This window comes from Patagioenas fasciata, chromosome 2 (assembly GCF_037038585.1).
Source record: "Patagioenas fasciata isolate bPatFas1 chromosome 2, bPatFas1.hap1, whole genome shotgun sequence".
Classification (NCBI taxonomy): Eukaryota; Metazoa; Chordata; class Aves; order Columbiformes; family Columbidae; genus Patagioenas; species Patagioenas fasciata.
In genome coordinates, this window is record NC_092521.1 from 96,907,245 (window position 1) to 96,923,642 (window position 16,398).

The 16,398-nt window shown below is 59.5% G+C and overlaps 1 long non-coding RNA gene across 1 annotated transcript in view; it reads left to right on the forward strand.

The window, feature by feature from the left end:
* The window catches only part of LOC139827217 (uncharacterized), a 29,607-nt gene extending 18,427 nt beyond the window's left edge, over positions 1-11,180 (forward strand). Inside the window, exons 3-4 of the long non-coding RNA XR_011737558.1 lie at positions 5,133-5,351; positions 8,241-11,180. This is a non-coding gene — a long non-coding RNA (uncharacterized lncRNA). The remainder of the gene's footprint in view (positions 1-5,132; positions 5,352-8,240) is intronic.
* Positions 11,181-16,398: the final 5,218 nt, after the last annotated feature.

Genomic DNA, 16,398 nt, shown 5'->3' on the forward strand with positions numbered 1-16,398 from the left:
CCTCTGTCTCTCTCCCCCCTCCCTCCCTCTCTCTCCCCCCTCCCTCCCTCTCTCTCCCCCCTCCCTCCCTCTCTCTCCCCCCTCCCTCCCTCTCTCTCCCCCCTCCCTCCCTCTCTCTCCCCCCTCCCTCCCTCTCACTCTCTCCCCCCCCCCCCACTCTCTCCCCCCCCTCCCTCCCTCTCACTCTCTCCCCCCCCTCCCTCCCTCTCACTCTCTCCCCCCTCCCTCCCTCCCTCTCACTCTCTCCCCCCTGCCTCCCTCCCTCCCTCTCACTCTCTCCCCCCTGCCTCCCTCCCTCTCTCTCACTCCCCCCTCCCTCCCTCTCTCTCACTCCCCCCTCCCTCCCTCCCTCCCTCCCACTCCCCCCTCCCTCCCTCCCTCCCACTCCCCCCTCCCTCCCTCCCTCCCACTCCCCCCTCCCTCCCTCCCACTCCCCCCTCCCTCCCTCCCACTCCCCCCTCCCTCCCTCCCTCTCCCCCCTCCCTCCCTCCCTCTCCCCCCTCCCTCCCTCTCCCTCCCCCCTCCCTCCCTCTCCCTCCCCCCTCCCTCCCTCTCCCTCCCCCCTCCCTCCCTCTCCCTCCCCCCTCCCTCCCTCCCTCTCCCTCCCCCCTCCCTCCCTCTCCCTCCCCCCTCCCTCCCTCCCTCTCCCTCCCCCCTCCCTCCCTCCCTCCCGCTCCCCCCTCCCTCCCTCCCTCCCGCTCCCCCCTCCCTCCCTCCCTCCCGCTCCCCCCTCCCTCCCTCCCGCTCCCCCCTCCCTCCCTCCCGCTCCCCCCTCCCTCCCTCCCGCTCCCCCCTCCCTCCCTCCCGCTCCCCCCTCCCTCCCTCCCGCTCCCCCCTCCCTCCCTCCCTCCCGCTCCCCCCTCCCTCCCTCCCTCCCGCTCCCCCCTCCCTCCCTCCCTCCCGCTCCCCCCTCCCTCCCTCCCTCCCACTCCCCCCTCCCTCCCTCCCTCCCACTCCCCCCTCCCTCCCTCCCTCTCACTCCCCCCTCCCTCCCTCCCTCTCACTCCCCCCTCCCTCCCTCCCTCCCTCCCTCTCACTCCCCCCTCCCTCCCTCCCTCCCTCCCTCTCACTCCCCCCTCCCTCCCTCCCTCTCACTCCCCCCTCCCTCCCTCCCTCTCACTCCCCCCTCCCTCCCTCTCACTCCCCCCTCCCTCCCTCTCACTCCCCCCTCCCTCCCTCCCTCCCTCTCACTCCCCCCTCCCTCCCTCCCTCCCTCTCACTCCCCCCTCCCTCCCTCCCTCCCTCTCACTCCCCCCTCCCTCCCTCCCTCCCTCTCACTCCCCCCTCCCTCCCTCCCTCCCTCTCACTCCCCCCTCCCTCCCTCCCTCCCTCTCACTCCCCCCTCCCTCCCTCCCTCCCTCTCACTCCCCCCTCCCTCCCTCCCTCCCTCTCACTCCCCCCTCCCTCCTCTTTTCCCTAAAAAACACTTTCAAGGACAAAAAACACAATGGATACAAAGTGTTTCTTTTTATTTTATTTTAGGTTCTTGAAGGTCGGTTAGTTGCTTGCTGTTGGTGTAGGTTGGGTTAGGTGAGTTGTTCCATGCTGGTTTGGGTGTGCTGTTCTAGCTAAGTTTAGGGCCAGCTCGTGGAGCAGCAGGCACCCAGCCCAAATGGCCCAAAGAAGCCGTGGCAAGGGGCCGTGCTCAGCGCTGCAGAGGAAGGCAAAAAACCCCCGGAGACGCTTGCTGTCCCACCTGGGGGAAAAAAAAAGCCTTCCTCCCCCCAGCTGCAGGGCACGAGAGGCCATCTTCCTGGTGCTTGAGCAGCAGGCAGGATCCGAGCCAAAAGGGCCCAGAGGAGCTCTGCAAAGTGGTCATGCTCAATGCTGCAGAGGAAGGCAAAAAAACCCCCGGGGACCAGTGCCAATCTGCCCCGGGGGAAAAAATTCCTTCCTGACCCCAGTGCTGGCGATCGGCTGTTCCCTGAGCATGTGAGCCAGACCTGGCTCCTTGTCCCACAGGCTGCTCACGCCTCCCAGGACCTGCCCAAGCCCTAGCCTATCCTATCCTAGCCTAGCCTGTCCTACCTTGCGCTGGAGCCATCTCCTGGACTTGGGAGAGTGCCCAAAGGCCTCTCACCTGACGGACCTTGGGGGCAAGGACACTTTGGAAAATCCTGCTTCCAACTGTCCTGTCAAGAATTCCTGAGCAAACCTGGGCAGAGAAAACAAAATGCCAGAGATGAAACTTACTGCACGTAACAAGAGGACACAACAGAGATGACGGAGGAAAACAGCAAGAGGGGAAGGAGAGGAGGAGCAGAGAACACAGAAGTAAACGAGACCCTTGAATCTCAGCCAATCAGAGGAGTAAGAGAAGGGTTCCAAAAGACCAGGCTCTGAATACAAAGCATACCTCGTAAGGTTTTGTCTCCAAACTTTTCCTCTTTTGAAGGCAAGGTGCAGATCCCACGCTGTCCTTTGGTCTCCGACGATGTCCTCCAGCGGCGTCCTTCGGTCCCCGACGGTCTCTGGCGGTCTCCAGTGGGCTTCTGTGCACACACACACACACGCACGCACGCACATATGTGGTTTTTATTTTCTATATCTACACATTTCTATTAACTCTAGAGTCTGTATACACGTCTACAGGGAGAAGGAGAAAAAGTCTGACTTATTTGTGCAATGTGCAAACCTTTTCCCTTGAAGGCAAGCTCCAGCTCCAGCGCTGCCCTTGGGTGTCCTGGCCGCCTGTGGTGGCTCCTGAGGACTCCTCCCGGTGCTCTGGGGCTGCCGACCAGAAGATGGCAGCGACTCTCCTCGCCTCTTCCCCAGGCCCCAGGGCAGAGGAGATGCCCCGGCATGAGGGCCGGGGATGCGGGCTGGGAAGCCGGGCTCACCTGCGGCTCCAGAGCGGCTGCTGCTCCGGCCCGGCCCATCCCATCCCGTCCCATGCCCCGGAGGCGGCTAGTGGCGGCTGCGGGGGCGGCGCCGCTTGTGCCCAGGCGCCTGCTTGGGGGCTCTGGGAGAGCCCCCGGCCGTCCTGCGGCGCTTCGGGCACCACGGCGCCGGGGGCTGCCCGCCCATGCTGCTCTTGTGCCCCAGCAGCCCTGCCTGAGGCGGGTCCACGTCCATCGGCTCCGCCTCCTCCCGAGGCGGGTCGATGTCCATGGGCTGCTCCTCCTCCTCCCGGGGTGGGTCAACCTCCATCGGCTCCTCCTCTCGCCTGTGGGCGGTGCTGGTGCTCGCGACAGGCTGCCGCCGTTTCTTGGGCGGCGGAGCCATGGGCCGGGGGGTCCGTGAGCCTCCTCTTCTGTCTTCTGCTCGCTGCGGCCTCTTCTCTCCGAGCGCTGGCGCGGCTGGCACGGCTGTGCTCCAACTGCCACAACAGAGGCTCGCGGCGTCCCCAGCGAACGCTGCGGTGGCCGGCATGGCGGCCCGCAGGGCCACGAGGGCCCCGTCGCGGGGCCATTTTGCTCTGCACTGCTGTCAGTGCTTGCATTTGGTTTGCCTCGCCTCGGATGGAACCAGCTCGTTTGCCTTTTGTCTTGAGGAAAGACCGACAGCCGCACATCTTTTGACAATATCTTTTACCAGCACGACAAACCTGGCACTTGTATTGCACAATTATCCTGTGCTAAGGGATTCTGCTATTTCTTTAGTGCTGTAGGATGAAGAATGCAAAAGGTGTTTGAAGAGACAGTGCTCGTTCCCGCGTTTACCGGCACACGGGGCGGGGCCGAGGAGCGACGGCTCTGCCATCCGCTCGTCGGGGCTGCTGGCTCGGTCTTTGCGGGAGGCGGTAGCGATTGCTCGGGTCTGTGTCCAGCATGGCGGCCAAGGCGAGCAGCAGCCCCTCTCAGCTGCTGCTGCCGCTCGGTAAGCGGCGCCGCGACGCTTCCGCGCTCTCCCGGTGCCCGGGCGGGGCTGCGCTGGGGCCCGGCCTGTGCCCGGCGAGCGGGCGGGCGGGGAGGACGAGGCCGCTTGCGGGCACGCGTGGGTGGCGCGCTCGGCGCCGCCGCTTGGCGGGCAGCTGGAGCGGGGGGAGCGGCTGTGCCCGCCGGGTCCGGCGGTGTCGGCCGGTGCGGGAAAATCCCGTCGAAGATGTTACAGGCTTGTGAGTATTATTTCTGCTTGTTGTTGCTGTTTCATTTTGTGTTTCCTGAGGGAAAACTTGCTGTAAGGTGTGTAAGCAAAACGTGCTTGTTTTTTTGGAATGTTTGCCAGCTGAGTAGTTTCTGCCTTGGACTGAATCCTTGGGGGTGATCTGTTCGGGGCAGCCCTGTCATAGGGTAGCAGTTGCGTGACTGATCCTTGTCATCGGGTTCCTACCTGGTAGCCTTGATTTGGCGTGGGTTGTTGTGTTGAACTTCTCCGTAGTGAGTTTGGTTTTCCATTTCCTGAAGGTCTAGGCAAAGATTAAACAAATGAGTGGACTTAAAGAGAAGCATTTATTATTTGGTCATGCCATGTTGCTCTTTGAAACCTGTTTTGATTCTTGGTGATATTCAAGAAATTGCCGCGACTCAGAGGGCAAATCTTGATGTGCTGAGCAGAAGAGTGCAATGGATCTTTTTGCTTGCCAGGTAGCTTTCCTGACCCATGTGGCCAGTTGATCAAGATTCCACTGCACGCCTGAGAGAGTGAGAAAGATCCCCTCCCTCCTTCAATAATGACCGTGATGCTAATGGGATGAAATACTCTTCTTGATCAGCCTGGATGTCAGTCAAGCTCTGTCCCATCTCTGCCCCCCTTCCTCGGCAGGTCCCATCTGTGGGCAGAGCAGTCAGAATGTCCTTGGCTCTCAGACCAGAGCAATTACAAGCATTAGTTCTGTGCTGGGGTGTTAGCTCTTGTTCTCAAACTAATTCCAAATAATGAGCGTGCGAGCTGTGAAAAAGAAAGGTTTCTAACTGCATGAAGAAAATCAGTTCGCTTTCGGTGAAAACAGCACAATTTCTTTCAGGTATGGAGCCCTCAGGGCTCTGTCAGGGCTTTCTTTTCTCCTCCGCCTTCTTTTCCCTTCCCTTCCCCCTTCCCTCTCCCTTCCTTCACTCTTCCCTAAAAACCACTTCCCAGGACACAAAACGCAATGGATACAAGTGTTTCTATTTTATTTGGTTTTATTTTACTTTTTAATGTACTTCCTTTGATGTTATTTCATGTCATTTCTGTTTCTCACTCTGTTTCAGAGCCAGTGCTCACAATCCTTAACGCAAGCCCACGTGTAGCCAGGAGCAGGCTGATGCGTTCTTCACTTTAGCTTGAACAAACAGCCCTTGCAGGCTGGCAAAGGCAAGTCCCAGAGCTGCAGAGAGCAGCAGCAGGAATAGAGGCCAAGCTTTCCCTGCTTCCTGAAGAGGGAGAACCTTGAGAATGAGGCGCGGGACTGACCATGCACAAAAGAAGAGGTATGTGGTACTGTGGGATCTTTTCCAAAGCATCACATGTAGCGATGACAAGCAGGTGTTTTGCCTTCCACAGCTTGTTTTGCTGCTGTGCTTCTTGGGCAGGGATGCACGAGAAGCGCTCTGGTCCCTGCCAGGCGCTGGTGTTGCCCGCAGGGAGAGCTGCCGAGTGGCAGCTGCGAATCCTTCCTGTTCCTGACAGGACACCAGTGGCTGCTCCAAAGCACTGGGTCCCCATGCAACATCTCTGCATCCTGTTCCCTACATCTGCCTTCTTTGTCTGTAACTTGTTTGGGTTTTGCCTGTTTCTTTCTACCTTGTTTGGTTTTTTTTGTTTTGGTGGTGGTGGTGTTGTTTCTCTTGTTGCTGTTGTTCTGGTTTTGTTGGGGTTTTTTAAGTTTGTTTCGTTTGGTTGGTGTAGGTCAGTTTCTATGAGTTGGTTTTGGTAGGCTTTTTGAGACTGGTTGTTCGAAGGTGGTTGTTTGACGCTGTATGACGTTGTTGGTAGGTTGTGTGTTCGTAGGTCACTGAAGGCTGGTTGTTTTAGGTTAAGGTTTGTTAAGTTTGGTTTAGGTTGGCGGTCTTAGCTGCTTGTTTCCGGTTTGATGGTTTAGCTTGGTTTGGGTTGGTTAGTTTAGGTGGGTGGGTTCAGGTTGTTTGATGTGATTTTCTTAGCGCTGCTCTGTGTGGTTTAGCTGAGGAGGTTTCTTTTTCTCGGTTTTGCTGGGTTCTTTGGTTGGTGCTGTTTTCTGAGGATTCTTTAGCACTGGTTGTGTTAGTTTGGTTTAGGTTTCTGGTTTTAGTAGCTTGGTTCAGTTTGTTGCGGTCGTTTGAGGTTGGTTTGAGGCAGGTTCTTTGAGGGTGGCTGTGAGAGGCTGGTTGTTGAAGGCTGGTGGGTTCAGGTTGCTTGATGCAGGTGATTTTTGGTTGAAGTTGTCTTCCGTCGGTTGTTGTAGGTGGCCTATCTGAAGCTGTTTTCATTGAGGCTGTTTTCTGTAGTTTGGTTGAGGTTTGTTTAGATGATTTTAAGTTGGGGGTGGGTTGGTTGGTTGGTTGGTTATTTGAGGTTGTTTCTTTTCAGTAAGCAGTTTAGGTGGGTTGGTGAGTGTCTGTGTTTTTAGGTAGGTTGGTTTAGGCAGGTTTGGTTTACATTGTTTAGGTCGCTTGAAGGGTTTCTGTTAAGGTTGGTTCAGGTTGTTTGGTTTAGGTTGGTTTAGTTATTTCCTGGTAGGTTGTTTAGGGCAGTGTTATGCACGGCGCATGTTTTGAAGATGGGTTCCTTCAGGCTGGGGTGGCTTAGATTGGTTGTTGAGGGTGCTTTAGGTGGTTTGGTTAGATGTACATTGTGTTTAGTTGGTTTTCGGTTGTGTCTGGATGCTTTGGATGTGAGTGCAGTCTCGCTGGGACATGTGTCCCCCCACTAATCACCAGGCTCGATTGGGCTGTTTCTGCTGTCTCGGCAGACGTCCCCTTCCTCCTTCCCTGCTCCACGTGTTTCCCCGCCTTGCTCAAAGAGGACGACGTTCCCCGCTAGAGGCGAACCGTTGCTAGGTCAAGGGTATACGGTAGCTGCGCCGTGCTTGAGGACCTCCAAACAAGCTCAGGGTCCGTTAGGAGGAGAACCTGGGGTAGTCAGGCTTCCACGACTGCAGGCACATCCAAGTGAGACACTGCCTGGGGCAGGGTGGCTGGTGGTTGGGTTTTTGTTGTTGAGGTTTTTTAGGGTGTTTTAGCTTTGTTGTTGAAGTTGAGTTGATCTAGATTGGTTTTTAGCTTGGTCGTTGTAGGCTGGTTTCAGTGGTTCTATTTAGCTTTGGGTTGTTTGCTTTAGGTCATTTTGGTGTGGTTATGTCATTTGGTTTCCTATTTTTGAGGTTGGTTTAGATCGGTCGCTTTAGGTGGTTTTATCCTTTATTAGATTGGTTTTAAGTTGTTTGAGATTGTTTAATGGTTATTTTAGGTTAAGATTGGTTGGTTTCAGTTTGTTTAGCTTGTTTGGTTCTAGGTTGCTTAAAGTTGGTTGAGAAATGCCGGTTTATGTAGTTTTAGATTGTTTTAGGTAGGATTTTTTTAGATCATTTGGTTTAGATAGGTTTGTTTTAGGGTGTTTAGGTTGGTTTATTTTGTTTGGTTTAGGTAATTTGTTGTAGATTGTTTAAGGTTCCATTTAGGTTGTTGGTGGCTGATTGAAGTTTTTTAAGGCAGATTGGTTTAGCTTCTTTAAGGTTGGTTTAGGTGAGCTGTTCTATGCTGGTTTGGGCAGGCTGTTCTAGCTAAGTTTAGGGCCAGCTCGTGGAGCAGCAGGCACCCAGCCCAAATGGCCCAAAGAAGCCGTGGCAAGGGGCCGTGCTCAGCGCTGCAGAGGAAGGCAAAAAACCCCCGGAGACGCTTGCCGTCCCACCTGGGGGAAAAAAAAAGCCTTCCTCCCCCCAGCTGCAGAGGCCATCTTCCTGGTGCTTGAGCAGCAGGCAGGATCCGAGCCAAAAGGGCCCAGAGGAGCTCTGCAAAGTGGTCATGCTCAATGCTGCAGAGGAAGGCAAAAAACCCCCGGGGACCAGTGCCAATCTGCCCCGGGGGAAAAAATTCCTTCCTGACCCCAGTGCTGGCGATCGGCTGTTCCCTGAGCATGTGAGCCAGACCTGGCTCCTTGTCCCACAGGCTGCTCACGCCTCCCACGACCTGCCCCAGCCCTATCCTATCCTATCCTGTCCTGTCCTGTCCTGTCCTGTCCTGTCCTCCCTTGAGCTGGAGTCATCTCCGGGACTCCCGAGAGTGCTCAAATGCCCCTGACCTGATGGACCTTGGCGGGGACTAGAATGCTTCCTGTGCCTGGTGGGACACCAGTGGTTGTCCCAAAGCACTGCAACCCCTTGCAACCCCTTTACATCCTAGTTCTTACGGCTGCTGAGCCTGGCTCCACAGGGGATGAAGATGGTGAGCTCTGCAGTGCTCCTCCCGAAGGAATTCCCTTGGTCTTGCCACTGCTATCCAGCTGAAAAGGATTTCCAGCCATCAGATAAGCTTGGAAGGTGGCCCTGGCAGTCCGTGTGCCATTCCTTCCCAATGCAGCAAGTGACGTGCTGCTATGCTGTCATTTATGGTGACGCTGTCTGCTCGGGAAGAAGTCCTGAATGGTTTTGTGCTGTTTACCGTATCTTTCCTTGGACTTGATAGCTCTTTTCCTGCTTTGGCTTTCATCCTTGATATCGTCCTTGAAGAGCTCTGCAGTGCTCCTCAAGAAGAAATTCCCTTCGTCTTGCCACTGCTACCCAGCTGAAAAGGATTTCCATCCATGAGCTGAGGTTTGAAGGTGGCCCTGGCAGCAGATTGTCTTACAGTGGAGAACCTCCAGCAGCCTCACGCAAGCTCTTCCTCCCTCAGCCCCTGCCCTGTGATGCCACCAGCTCCTCAAGTGCTTCCTCCGGGATGTGTAGGGGCTGCCCCCGGGCCAGCTCTGGCAGTGGACGCGGGACCCGGCTGCTCCCTTTGATCCTGCCCAGGGCATTGTGAGCTCTGCGTTGCCGGGTGCTGGCATTGTGACGTGGGGGTGACAGAGCCCCACGTGTGCAGCCCCGCCCGCCCCCAATCCGCCCAGCACCCTATGGAGGAAGCCTTTGGGGTGCTGGCCCCGAATCAGTCCCTGAGCTGAAGAGGCCCAGGAGGCTGTCCCTGCCCTTGGTGTGCATTCACTGGGCACAGCTGCTGGGTGTCCCTGAGGCCTCCTCCGCCGCTCGGCTTCCCGGAACAAACCTCCTGCTGTTTCTCTTCTCTCAGGCAGAAACCAGCCCTGCAGCCTCGAGGCCACCCTAGTAGCCATCTCCTCTCTGCCCCACATAAAAAGCCCGCTGGGTCCCACAGCAAGGAAGACCAGGGACTCAATCCAGCTGGACACAAACCCTTTCCTGAGGCATAAAGAGAGTGATTTTGAGAGCTGCAGAGAGCAGCAGCAGGAATAGAGGCCAAGCTTTCCCTGGTTCGTAAGAGGGAGAACCTTGAGAATGAGGCGCGGGACTGACCATGCCCAAAAGAAGAAGAAGAAGGAGAAGAAGATGATGACGGGTGTGGTACCGTGGGATGTTTTCCAGAGCTACGTGACACGTAGCGATGACGAGCAGACTTTTTGCCTTCCGCAGCTTGTTTTGCTGCCGTGCTTCTTGGGCAGGGATGCACGAGGAGCGCTTTGGTCCCTGCCAGGCGCTTGTGTTGCCCGCAGGGAGAGGTGCCGAGTGGCAGCTGCGGATGTTGCAGCCGTGCTGGAGCCCTTCCAAGCAGGGGCTGTTTTGGTGGAGGGAGGTTTTTGGTTTTGGTAGCTTGGTTGAGGTTGTTGAGGTGGTTGGAGGTGGTTTGTTTGAGGCAGGTTCTTCTTTGAGGGTGGTTGTGGGAGGCTGGGTTGGTGAAGGCTGGTGGGTTTAGGTAGCTTGATGGAGGTGATATTTGGTTGAAGTTGTTTTCCCCTTGGTTGTTTTAGGTGGGGTATGTGAAGTTGTTTTCATTGAGGTTGTTTTCAGTATTTTGTTTGAGGTTGGTGTAGGTGGTTTGGTTGAGGTTGTTTAGATGATTTGAGGTTGGGTGGCTTAGGTTGGTTCTGTTATAAAGCTTCAGTTGCCATGGGGGGACTCGAACCCACGAGCGGAGAGTCTGTTTACCCTTCTCCCACTTCCATGCAGTCATTAGCGGGTCCATCCTGGCTCCCGTGACCGGGACGCAACAGAAGGCTCACTCAGGGTTACTCGATCTACCCCCAAGATGGCTAGCGGCTGACCCCCTTCTGGTGGAGTCAAGTCAGTAGCCCCCTTAGGTAGGTGCCCATTTACAGCAATATGGGGAATCTGGCCATGCGGAGGCTTCCGTCGCCAGTTGCTGGCCCCCCATGTTGCAGGCCCACGTTACAGTAAAACAGAAGCATACCTTATCCGCTTAATTCAAAAAGTCGTCGTCTGCCCCCGCGGTGACCAGCCGGAGTGGAACGGAGCCCCTCTGAAATAAAAGGTTCGGGACACGTCTGGGAGGTCCGTTTCTCTCAGGCGGTCCGCACAGCCGGGCAGAGCTTGTGCCTTCGTGGTGGCCAAAATTGATACGTGGAAACAACTTTACAACCTAGAAAGTCATAAAACTTTACAACGTGCAAGGTTATAAAGCGGGTGTGTTTATCTGATATCGGGCGCAAGGGGGATCGTTCCACCATTCATGCGCACCTTCTAACACTACGAGGTGTGTTTAAATACAGCAAGGTGTTAGGTATTCATAGTGACCCCAGGAACGCCTATACTTATTCATAACCTTTCCCCGCTTCTTATTAAAATGAGTCCCAGGTCATAATTTGCAAAGTCTCCTCCTAGACAGCTCCCTGTTGCGCCTGCGCAGTGCCATCTGGTGGTCTTGAGGAGGGGTCTTTGAATGAAGGCTCCTTCAGCTTGGTCACAGTGAACTTTTTACCTTTGGCTCATTATGTTGAATTGACTGGGACCCAAGCTGCCAAGTCGATTGAAACCAGGCTGGCGCCCCCTTTTGCTCTAAATCTTTGTTATCTCGTCTCCTCAAGTTTACAGCTGGGTGCAGTAAAACTTCTTATCTTGGCATTCGAGGGGGTTCTGTTTTTCTTAGCATAAGTCTACATAAAGCTCTAAACTAAGCACTTCTTGTGTGCCTAAGCCTTAAAGTGGTAGTTTCTTAGTAGGCACCCATGATATGTTTAGTTAACCCTTGAAATGGTAGCTCCCTCTATCATCTCCCCTCCCCCCCATCCCCTGTCTCTCACCCCTTCTGCCCCCCTGTCTCTCCCGCGCTCCCCGCTCTGTCCCCCCCTCTCCATCCTATCCCTCCTCACTCCCCCTCCCTCCCTCCCCCCTCGCTCCCTTTCTCTCTCTCCCCCCTCGCTCCCTTTCTCTCTCTCCCCCCTCCCTCCCTCTGTCTCTCTCCCCCCTCCCTCCCTCTCTCTCCCCCCTCCCTCCCTCTCTCTCCCCCCTCCCTCCCTCTCTCCCCCGTCCCTCCCTCCCTCTCTCTCCCCTCCTCCCTCTCTCACCCCCCTCTCTCTCTCACCCCCCTCTCTCTCTCACCCCCCTCCCTCCCTCTCCCCCTCCCTCCCTCTCCCACCTCCCTCCCTCTCTCCCCCCCTCCCTCTCTCCCCCCTCCCTCTCTTCCCCCCTCTCACTCTCCCCCCCTCTCACTCTCTCCCCCCCCTCATTCTCTCCCCCCCTCCCCCTCACTCTCTCCCCCTCCCCCTCACTCTCTCCCCCTCCTCCCCCTCACTCTCTCCCCCTCCTCCCCCTCACTCTCTCCCCCTCCTCCCCCTCACTCTCTCCCCCTCCTCCCCCTCACTCTCTCCCCCTCCCCCTCACTCTCTCCCCCTCCCCCTCACTCTCTCCCCCTCCCCCTCACTCTCTCCCCCCCCCCTCACTCTCTCCCACTCCTCCCTCCCACTCTCTCCCCCCTCCCCCCCCCCACTCTCTCCCCCCCCCCTCCCTCTCACTCTCTCTCCCCCCTCCCTCCCTCTCACTCTCTCCCCCCCTCCCTCCCTCTCACTCTCTCTCCCCCCTCCCTCCCTCCCACTCTCTCCCCCCTCCCTCCCTCCCTCTCACTCTCTCCCCCCTCCCTTCCTCCCTCTCACTCTCTCCCCCCTCCCTCCCTCCCTCTCACTCTCTCCCCCTTCCCTCCCTCTCTCTCACTCCCCCCTCCCTCCCTCCCTCTCACTCCCCCCTCCCTCCCTCCCTCTCACTCCCCCCTCCCTCCCTCCCTCCCTCTCACTCCCCCCTCCCTCCCTCCCTCTCACTCCCCCCTCCCTCCCTCTCACTCCCCCCTCCCTCCCTCCCTCTCACTCCCCCCTCCCTCCCTCCCTCTCACTCCCCTCTCCCTCCCTCCCTCTCCCCCCTCCCTCCCTCCTTCTCTCTCCCCCCTCCCTCCCTCCCTCTCTCTCCCCCCTCCCTCCCTACCTCTCTCTCCCCCCTCCCTCCCTCCCTCTCTCTCCCCCCTCCCTCCCTCTCTCTCCCCCCTCCCTCCCTCCCTCTCTCTCCCCCCTCCCTCCCTCCCTCTCTCTCCCCCCTCCCTCCCTCCCTCTCTCTCCCCCCTCCCTCCCTCCCTCTCTCTCCCCCCTCCCTCCCTCTCTCTCCCCCCTCCCTCCCTCCCTCTCCCCCCTCCCTCCCTCTCTCTCCCCCCCTCCCTCCCTCTCTCTCACCCCCCTCTCTCTCTCACCCCCCTCCCTCCCTCTCCCCCTCCCTCCCTCTCCCCCTCCCTCCCTCTCCCCCTCCCTCCCTCTCCCACCTCCCTCCCTCTCTCCCCCCCTCCCTCTCTCCCCCCCTCCCTCTCTCCCCCCCTCCCTCTCTCCCCCCCTCCCTCTCTCCCCCCCTCTCACTCTCCCCCCCCCTCACTCTCTCCCCCCCCTCACTCTCTCCCCCCCCCATTCTCTCCCCCCCTCCCTCTCACTCTCTCCCCCTCCTCCTCACTCTCTCCCCCTCCTCCCCCTCACTCTCTCCCCCTCACTCTCTCCCCCTCCCCCTCACTCTCTCCCCCTCCCCCTCACTCTCTCCCCCCCCCTCACTCTCTCCCCCCCCCTCACTCTCTCCCCCTCCCCCTCACTCTCTCCCCCCCCCTCACTCTCTCCCACTCCTCCCTCCCACTCTCTCCCCCCTCCCCCCCCTCACTCTCTTCCCCCCCCTCCCCCCCCTCACTCTCTCCCCCCCCCCTCCCTCTCACTCTCTCTCCCCCCCCCTCCCTCTCACTCTCTCTCCCCCCTCCCTCCCTCTCACTCTCTCCCCCCCTCCCTCCCTCTCACTCTCCCCCCCCCCCCTCACTCTCTCCCCCCCCTCCCTCCCTCTCACTCTCTCCCCCCCCTCCCTCCCTCTCACTCTCTCCCCCCTCCCTCCCTCTCACTCTCTCCCCCCTGCCTCCCTCCCTCCCTCTCACTCTCTCCCCCCTGCCTCCCTCCCTCTCACTCTCTCCCCCCTGCCTCCCTCCCTCTCTCTCACTCCCCCCTCCCTCCCTCCCTCCCACTCCCCCCTCCCTCCCTCCCTCCCACTCCCCCCTCCCTCCCTCCCTCCCACTCCCCCCTCCCTCCCTCCCTCCCACTCCCCCCTCCCTCCCTCCCTCTCCCCCCTCCCTCCCTCCCTCTCCCCCCTCCCTCCCTCTCCCTCCCCCCTCCCTCCCTCTCCCTCCCCCCTCCCTCCCTCTCCCTCCCCCCTCCCTCCCTCTCCTTCCCCCCTCCCTCCCTCTCACTCCCCCCTCCCTCCCTCCCTCTCACTCCCCCCTCCCTCCCTCCCTCCCACTCCCCCCTCCCTCCCTCCCTCCCACTCCCCCCTCCCTCCCTCCCTCCCACTCCCCCCTCCCTCCCTCCCTCCCACTCCCCCCTCCCTCCCTCCCTCCCACTCCCCCCTCCCTCCCTCCCTCCCACTCCCCCCTCCCTCCCTCCCTCCCACTCCCCCCTCCCTCCCTCCCTCCCACTCCCCCCTCCCTCCCTCCCTCCCACTCCCCCCTCCCTCCCTCCCTCCCACTCCCCCCTCCCTCCCTCCCTCCCACTCCCCCCTCCCTCCCTCCCTCTCACTCCCCCCTCCCTCCCTCCCTCCCTCTCACTCCCCCCTCCCTCCCTCCCTCCCTCTCACTCCCCCCTCCCTCCCTCCCTCCCTCTCACTCCCCCCTCCCTCCCTCCCTCCCACTCCCCCCTCCCTCCCTCCCTCTCACTCCCCCCTCCCTCCCTCCCTCCCTCCCTCTCACTCCCCCCTCCCTCCCTCCCTCCCTCCCTCTCACTCCCCCCTCCCTCCCTCCCTCCCTCTCACTCCCCCCTCCCTCCCTCCCTCCCTCTCACTCCCCCCTCCCTCCCTCCCTCCCTCTCACTCCCCCCTCCCTCCCTCCCTCTCACTCCCCCCTCCCTCCCTCCCTCCCTCTCACTCCCCCCTCCCTCCCTCCCTCTCACTCCCCCCTCCCTCCCTCCCTCCCTCCCTCTCACTCCCCCCTCCCTCCCTCCCTCCCTCCCTCTCACTCCCCCCTCCCTCCCTCCCACTCCCCCCTCCCTCCCTCCCTCCCTCTCACTCCCCCCTCCCTCCCTCCCTCCCTCTCACTCCCCCCTCCCTCCCTCCCTCCCTCCCTCTCACTCCCCCCTCCCTCCCTCCCTCCCTCTCACTCCCCCCTCCCTCCTCTTTTCCCTAAAAAACACTTTCAAGGACAAAAAACACAATGGATACAAAGTGTTTCTTTTTATTTTATTTTAGGTTCTTGAAGGTCGGTTAGTTGCTTGCTGTTGGTGTAGGTTGGGTTAGGTGAGTTGTTCCATGCTGGTTTGGGTGTGCTGTTCTAGCTAAGTTTAGGGCCAGCTCGTGGAGCAGCAGGCACCCAGCCCAAATGGCCCAAAGAAGCCGTGGCAAGGGGCCGTGCTCAGCGCTGCAGAGGAAGGCAAAAAACCCCCGGAGACGCTTGCTGTCCCACCTGGGGGAAAAAAAAAGCCTTCCTCCCCCCAGCTGCAGGGCACGAGAGGCCATCTTCCTGGTGCTTGAGCAGCAGGCAGGATCCGAGCCAAAAGGGCCCAGAGGAGCTCTGCAAAGTGGTCATGCTCAATGCTGCAGAGGAAGGCAAAAAAACCCCCGGGGACCAGTGCCAATCTGCCCCGGGGGAAAAAATTCCTTCCTGACCCCAGTGCTGGCGATCGGCTGTTCCCTGAGCATGTGAGCCAGACCTGGCTCCTTGTCCCACAGGCTGCTCACGCCTCCCAGGACCTGCCCAAGCCCTAGCCTATCCTATCCTAGCCTAGCCTGTCCTACCTTGCGCTGGAGCCATCTCCTGGACTTGGGAGAGTGCCCAAAGGCCTCTCACCTGACGGACCTTGGGGGCAAGGACACTGTGGAAAATCCTGCTTCCAACTGTCCTGTCAAGAATTCCTGAGCAAACCTGGGCAGAGAAAACAAAATGCCAGAGATGAAACTTACTGCACGTAACAAGAGGACACAACAGAGATGACGGAGGAAAACAGCAAGAGGGGAAGGAGAGGAGGAGCAGAGAACACAGAAGTAAACGAGACCCTTGAATCTCAGCCAATCAGAGGAGTAAGAGAAGGGTTCCAAAAGACCAGGCTCTGAATACAAAGCATACCTCGTAAGGTTTTGTCTCCAAACTTTTCCTCTTTTGAAGGCAAGGTGCAGATCCCACGCTGTCCTTTGGTCTCCGACGATGTCCTCCAGCGGCGTCCTTCGGTCCCCGACGGTCTCTGGCGGTCTCCAGTGGGCTTCTGTGCACACACACACACACGCACGCACGCACATATGTGGTTTTTATTTTCTATATCTACACATTTCTATTAACTCTAGAGTCTGTATACACGTCTACAGGGAGAAGGAGAAAAAGTCTGACTTATTTGTGCAATGTGCAAACCTTTTCCCTTGAAGGCAAGCTCCAGCTCCAGCGCTGCCCTTGGGTGTCCTGGCCGCCTGTGGTGGCTCCTGAGGACTCCTCCCGGTGCTCTGGGGCTGCCGACCAGAAGATGGCAGCGACTCTCCTCGCCTCTTCCCCAGGCCCCAGGGCAGAGGAGATGCCCCGGCATGAGGGCCGGGGATGCGGGCTGGGAAGCCGGGCTCACCTGCGGCTCCAGAGCGGCTGCTGCTCCGGCCCGGCCCATCCCATCCCGTCCCATGCCCCGGAGGCGGCTAGTGGCGGCTGCGGGGGCGGCGCCGCTTGTGCCCAGGCGCCTGCTTGGGGGCTCTGGGAGAGCCCCCGGCCGTCCTGCGGCGCTTCGGGCACCACGGCGCCGGGGGCTGCCCGCCCATGCTGCTCTTGTGCCCCAGCAGCCCTGCCTGAGGCGGGTCCACGTCCATCGGCTCCGCCTCCTCCCGAGGCGGGTCGATGTCCATGGGCTGCTCCTCCTCCTCCCGGGGTGGGTCAACCTCCATCGGCTCCTCCTCTCGCCTGTGGGCGGTGCTGGTGCTCGCGACAGGCTGCCGCCGTTTCTTGGGCGGCGGAGCCATGGGCCGGGGGGTCCGTGAGCCTCCTCTTCTGTCTTCTGCTCGCTGCGGCCTCTTCTCTCCGAGCGCTGGCGCGGCTGGCACGGCTGTGCTCCAACTGCCACAACAGAGGC